Source organism: Bos indicus x Bos taurus, chromosome 6, assembly GCF_003369695.1.
Source record: "Bos indicus x Bos taurus breed Angus x Brahman F1 hybrid chromosome 6, Bos_hybrid_MaternalHap_v2.0, whole genome shotgun sequence".
NCBI lineage: Eukaryota > Metazoa > Chordata > Mammalia > Artiodactyla > Bovidae > Bos > Bos indicus x Bos taurus.
In genome coordinates this window covers 1,069,717-1,076,172 of record NC_040081.1, presented here as the reverse complement: position 1 = coordinate 1,076,172, position 6,456 = coordinate 1,069,717, and the positions used below count along the sequence as shown (strand labels likewise).

The 6,456-nt window shown below is 40.9% G+C and overlaps 1 protein-coding gene across 3 annotated transcripts in view; it reads right to left on the bottom strand.

The window, feature by feature from the left end:
* Window positions 1-2,278, bottom strand: part of MARCH1 (membrane associated ring-CH-type finger 1) — a 1,103,404-nt gene extending 1,101,126 nt beyond the window's left edge. The window contains exon 1 of one of the 3 annotated variants that reach the window (XM_027543679.1): window positions 2,093-2,278. The gene's annotated coding sequence lies outside the window, so the exon portion shown is untranslated. Of the gene's footprint in view, window positions 1-1,529 lie in introns of all 3 variants that reach the window. The other 2 variants (XM_027543680.1, XM_027543678.1) reach the window with 2 other exon arrangements.
* Window positions 2,279-6,456: the final 4,178 nt, after the last annotated feature.

Sequence of the window (6,456 nt, the reverse complement as noted above, 5' to 3'; positions counted from 1 at the left end):
TATCAGATGGGGATTATATACTTTACATAAATGTATATTATTTTGTCTGGTACATGCCATCACATGAGCACATCAGAAGACTGGTCATTCACTAGACTAGTTTCAAACAGATTCTATTATTACTGTATTTCAGGAGAACAGCTGATGTGAGAAGCAGGCTCTTTAAGAATTTTCATGGAAAGTTTCTTAAGCTTTTACTATAAATAGATGAGTACAACAAAGTTAGAAATAAAACTTTTGAAGAAACTGGTAGAGCCCTTTCTGTTAAGAAGTCAGGAAACAAATAATGAGGTAAAAATCATTTCTGAATCAGCGGGAGAAAACTTTGTTTTTAAACCCAGAAGTTTTGGATAAAGATAGGTTTTCTGTTTATATCACTGGTCTCTCAACATAACCATCAACTATTTAACTATGCAAAAGCTACAATGAACAAAAACTGATATGACATCCTCTGAAACCCATCTTCCTCCCACCGTTTCTATTTAGTAAAACCTGCCTATTGTCTCAACCAGTTCCTTTTTCACTTCCACAGCATTTCTTATTCCAATAACTTTTTTTTTTTAATCAAGTCTGTTCTGAAAAGACCTTGCGTTTATCAGAAGAGCATGCACTGATCAACAAAATATATTTTGATACTTCTAGTTTGGAAAAGCTTACTTAGGAACACCTGTCCAGAGAAAAATCAGCAAATCTTTTTATAATAAAAAGAAAATAAAATGACCTCCCGAATTTCTCATACTCTCCTATTACGTTAGATGTTGCAATATCAAATGTGTATACCAAGAATCTCGTTACTATTCAGAGATCATTTATCATCATTAAATTCATGAATATGAACTAACTCTTAAAATTTTAAATATTTTCAGACGTCAATGGCAGTATATTGAACTCTAAAATAAAGTAACTGAACCCAAAGTTGCAAACTTTATCGTCTTTCACCTTTTTCACAAAGTCAAATAAACTGACATTAAAATCAAATATTCCAATAGGTATCGCTGCTTTGTCATCTGAAAATTTGACTCTTCCTAAACAGGAATTCACTAGTAAAATGTGTGTGGAACAGACAGGCAGCGAGCAGGCGTGGGCGTGGGCACTGTGGCTTTCAGCTTTCAGAGGCAGCCCAACTCTAAACTAAGGGACTTAAGCAGCCAGGGACTTTTCTAAACTAAGGGACTTTTCTACCATCCCACAAAGCTCTGTACTAGGACAGATGCTGACTTCAAAAATATTTAGCAAGCAAATTTCTTCTGGAACTATTGAAAAACAAAAGGGATTGCCAGGTAAACGTGGGTCTCGCTAATGATATACTGGATATGCCTCCCTAACTCCATCCACTTGCCACAAAGAACCCTCAACAAAACAGCGCTTCGGAAACAAGCAGGAAAAAAAAAAAAAAAAGAGTGAGTCCCCCTAAGTTTGCTCTTTCACTCTTACCACTTGGGGACAGAACTTGGGCGTCTTTCTGCCTCGATTGGTCACTTCACTTTCTGGAGCTTAAGAAGCTCGGTCTGCAGAACTGAGATTCTCACCTGTGCGCCCAAGACCCTTCTGGGGTTTCAGTCCTGCCCGCGGAAAGAACGCGACAGCACCCCTGTAGGCGGGCGGAGCCGGAACCCGCTCTCCGGTGGATAGTCGCCGAGAACACCCGCGGGGCTGAGCGCCCCGGCGCAAACGCGAAACAAAGGCTGCGCTCCGCGACCAGCTGCGCGCGCCTCCCCGGGGAATCGGTGTCCGATCCTCAAGCCCACACTCGAGCCTGTCAAGGCACTGTCATCGATTCAGTGCTGTCTGAGCGGCGCCATTCGGCCCTAACACGAAGGTGGTGTCCGCATCTGCCGCGCACCGGGGACCCACCAGAAAGGGCTGGCGCACAGGGAGAGCGCCGGCGGACAGGCGGGGGACCGCCCTGGCAGCAGCCGACGAGGTGGGTCCCAGTACCAGCGCAAACACCGACCCTGAGCTCTCGTGCGGACCCACCGGACAAGGGCACCTGCTGACTGCGCTTCCGGGCTGACGGCTCGCCGAGACTCGCTCGGGTGGAAGACCCAGGACTCGTAGCGACGCTTCCTGGAGGATCTTCGTGGTCACTCACCGGCGAAGGGCGAAGCTGCTCAGGCGGCCGCCGGGCTGCGCACAACGCTCATCTCGGGGCGCAGTCATCCTCCCATCCTTTGTCAGTAACCAGCGGAGCGCTCCTCCCGGGCTGGCGGAAGGACGGCGGGCGGCAGGCAACGGCTCTGGCGCGGCTTCCCAGCCTCTCCCCTCCCCTTCTCCCTCCCCTTCTCCGTCCCCCTTGTGGAGCCGGCACTCGCTAGCTCCCATGATGTCATCTAGTGAAAATCTGCCATGCTCAAAGACCGGATAACCCGGCGCGCACGCGGGGACGCAGCGCGGGCGGAGCGGCATAGAAACCGAGACGCGCCCAGAGTCGGCCCGACCAGGATCGCGGGAGTCAAGGACAGTACAGGGAGGGGTCTGCCAAAAGGTGGCTCTTAGGGTATGAGCAAGCCGGGTGAGGGTAAAGACCAGGAGGAAAAGTGAGGATTTTGCTGCAAAGGTTTCTATCTTGGTGTTTAGACTGACTGTATATGTTGAGGGTGAAAAAGTTTTTTGGCTTCTCAGCAGCTCATGCGCCCCAGCACACTGATGGACACCTTTGCTGCAGCCTGGAGACTGACCAGAATCCTTGGGATTCTGGAACCCTAACCTCGGTGTGAAAGTTTAGGATGTTTGGCTGTTGGCAGCTTCAGTGACAAGCAGCTAAAAGGATGAAGAAAGGCGTGCACTGTTTATGGGAGAAAGAATCTGAAACAAAGCTGCTGCTGCTGCTTCTAAGTCGCTTCAGTCTTGTCCGACTCTGTGCGACCTCATAGACGGCAGCCTACTAGGCTCCACCGTCCCTGGGACTCTCCAGGCAAGAACACTGGAGTGGGTTTCCATTTCCTTCTCCAATGCATAAAAGTGAAAAGTGAAAGTGAGGTTGCTCAGTCGTGTCCCACTCTCCACGACCGCATGGACTGCAGCCTACCAGGCTCTTCCGTCCATAGGATTTCCCAGGCAAGAGCACTGGAGTGGGGTGCCATTGCCTTCTCCTGAAACAAAGCATTGGGAAGCAATTGAGGACAGGATGACCCAGGAAACTAACACGGAAAAGACTTTGGCTCCCAAGGGAGAAGCCAATAACAGAGACTCACCCCGTGGCCTTAGTTTGTTGCTCCTTGTCTCCCCACCAAATACTGTTGGACACTCTAGAGGTGACTTCCTCGTGGCCTCCCAAGGACTACCTTAGCTGATAACACCGTTTAAATCAAAGAGGCTCATTGAGAGCCATAAAAGATGTAATGCCAATCATTTTTGGTTAATATTCTCTATAATGTCAATTGAGATTTTACTAGAGAAATAGGAAAACAGCTTCGGTACTTTTGAATTCCCGTGTGTAAATGGACACACACCCAAACACACCTGAGACCTAGCCCTACATCAATCATGTTAAAAACTCTCAATGTTCAGAACAAGTGATAGGCTGTGTTGTTATCTCTAGAAGCTCCCAGGATTACCTACTACTCTCATCCTTTTTAGAAGCTAAAATTTCAAAGGAGAGGACCACCAACAGCCAGTACTAGGGAGACACGCTGTCCTGGGTGTGCCTGGGCAAGAACATGGGACTCTGCCAGCAGGTTCATCCATAATCTTTCTTTTCAACCTTTGCAGCAGAACCCGCACTTTTCCTCCTGGTCTCTACCCTCCCTTTAGAAAGAGAGAGTAGGAACAGCATTTATTGAAAGTATAGGTACAATGAGGAATTCCTTAATCTTTGTAAATACAAGGAGGAGGACTCAATGTTATAACAACCTGATAGCTATTTGCTACATTAAAGAGGTGTCGTTATGAATTATGAAATTGTAAAGTCCACTGGGGCATCTCATAGAAAAGGTTAATAAATTGTGAGAATCGGTATCAGAAATTATTTTTAAAAATAAAATATCAAAAAGGTCATGATGCACATAGCATGTAAATAATATAGGAAATCTATGTGTTAATTTACATTTGTTTACTTTAAAATTAAAATATTTTGAGTATCATGGATATATATATGTAAGGATGTTAACTATACATATATATATATATTCATGATACCCCAAATATTTTAATCTATGTATAATATATTTACCATCCCTGTTAACATCCTTACTTTTTTAAGATTAAAAAAAATATTTTTAAGGATAATCACTTATTCTTTCCTTCAAATCAAAGTACAAAAAAACATATAAAGTGTATTAATAACTTTTAGAAACAAGTATTTTTAAATGGCAAAATGCTGAAGATTTTTAAGATTCAGGGCAACTATGAAATAAACTAGATGAAAAAAAAAAAAACTGAGAGGTGAGAATTTGGTAATGTAAGCAATGACTATTTTTGAAAAAAAATCATCTAATTGCTTGAAAGAAGGTAACTAGAACTGCGAATGATGCTGTTCTAAGTGTAGCAGAAAGTCCTAGATTGCTTCTTTGATGCCCCATCTATCTTCATTGCCTCTGTTTATCTTGGTGTTCTTCAACATTCTCTGGACTAATACAAAAGTAAGGAGACAGAAGAAGTTCATAGGAATGTAGCATACCTGAGGGACTGAGCCAAATAACCGAAAAGTTAAGAAAATGTATCTCTCAACTTTTTTTTTTTTTTTTAATGCTGCAATAAAGGGTTACAGTGAAAACTCTAAGAAAAATGAACTGTTTTTGTATGTGTTCATTTATTTGGTCCTATGGAAAACTCTTCAATTGTATGATTCTGATCTTTTTGAGAATTAAAATTACTGTATTGTCACCTTTTCTGGGGCCCTTGATGTTAGCAAAGTGAATTAACTACATCACTACACAACTTCCATGGGGTTCTCAGGTGGTTCTAGTGGTAAAGAACCCACCTGGATTGCAGGAGACATAAGGGACACAGGTTCAATCCCTGGGTGGGGAAGATGCCCTGGAAGAGGAAATGACAACCCACTCCAGTGTTCTTGCCTTATATTAAGATATTTTTATCCAAACGAATGGCTGTACATGACTAAAACAAAACATTCAATTATTACATTGAAAAGAGTATCACAATTCTCAGAAAAAAATAAATCTAAACTCATATCTTACAAAACTTACATTCTAATTTCATTCAAATGGTGAATATATAAAATGCTGAAACTGAAGATTCTGAGTGGAAATATTAACTTTGCCCCAATTATTGATGCTTGGTTGCACTCTTTTCATGTTGAGACATGATTCTCTTCACAAAATAATAAATGTTCGGGGGGGGGGAATAAAAACATTTTAGTATTTTCCTTTGTGAATTTCAAGAAATATAACATTTTTACACTGGTAAAATACTAGTGACTTTTTAAAACAAGCTTTGATAGATATGAATTTGTTAATACATAATAAGCAAAGCTAATATTATTAAGCCTTTATTAAATGTCAGATACTGTGCCGTTTACATATATATCTCCCTTTGATCTTTAAAACTGACCCATGACATGAATGTCTTATTAACCTCTCTTGAAAATGAGGAAACAGATACCTAAAAGGGTTACAAAAATTGGCCAGGTAACAAAATCAGTAACAAGTCAAAGCTAAGAATGTATTCTATCAGCCTAAGTACATAAAGCTAACCTTCATAATGCATGCTAGCAACTTTTAGATAATTTTCCTCTGGAAAAGTAAAAGCATGATGATTTTCTATATACATATCCTATTTAGTGAGGTGGAGAATACGATTTCGTGAATTTTGCTATAAATTACTAAATTCATCACCAAATTTATTTTCATCATCCTGTTAATGAAATGCTTCCAAGGTTATTTATTAATACAAAGTAAAGGTACCTCAGGATACCAATGCATTTTAGTTTCTAAAGTATCCTTAAATAATTTCGGACAGAAAGCAAGGTGCAGTGAATTCATACTGGGAGACAGATCACTGTAAAATGAAATTTTAAAAGAAAGACACATAAAAATATAAATGAACATAAAGACTACCTCAGAAACTGTCTTCTCTGCACATTTGGTCTGCTAGTAGATCTGGGGAGCAAACTGCACCACTCATTCAAACAGAGACTTCCTCCTTTCTGTGGATGTTAACAAGAAAAATAGATCATTTTACAAATTGTATCTGAAAGAACCCACACATTTTTCTCATAGAAAGCAATATTCCCTGGGCACAGATGTATAACCAAGCTTCTTTAAATAAAATAGTTCAGTATATAGATTTTTCCAGAATCCTTTTTATCTCACCTTTTTGATACTTGGCTGATGTTCAGTAACTCTGATAACAAAGATTATTTGAATGGATTTGCAGAGAGTTTAAAAGGTACATATCACAGATTATCATTCTTTGAAAGCATGCTGTTAACCTAGCTTTTTGTATTAATATCTCATTTTTAAAATAAAAATGTAAACAAACAATGGAAATCCAGAT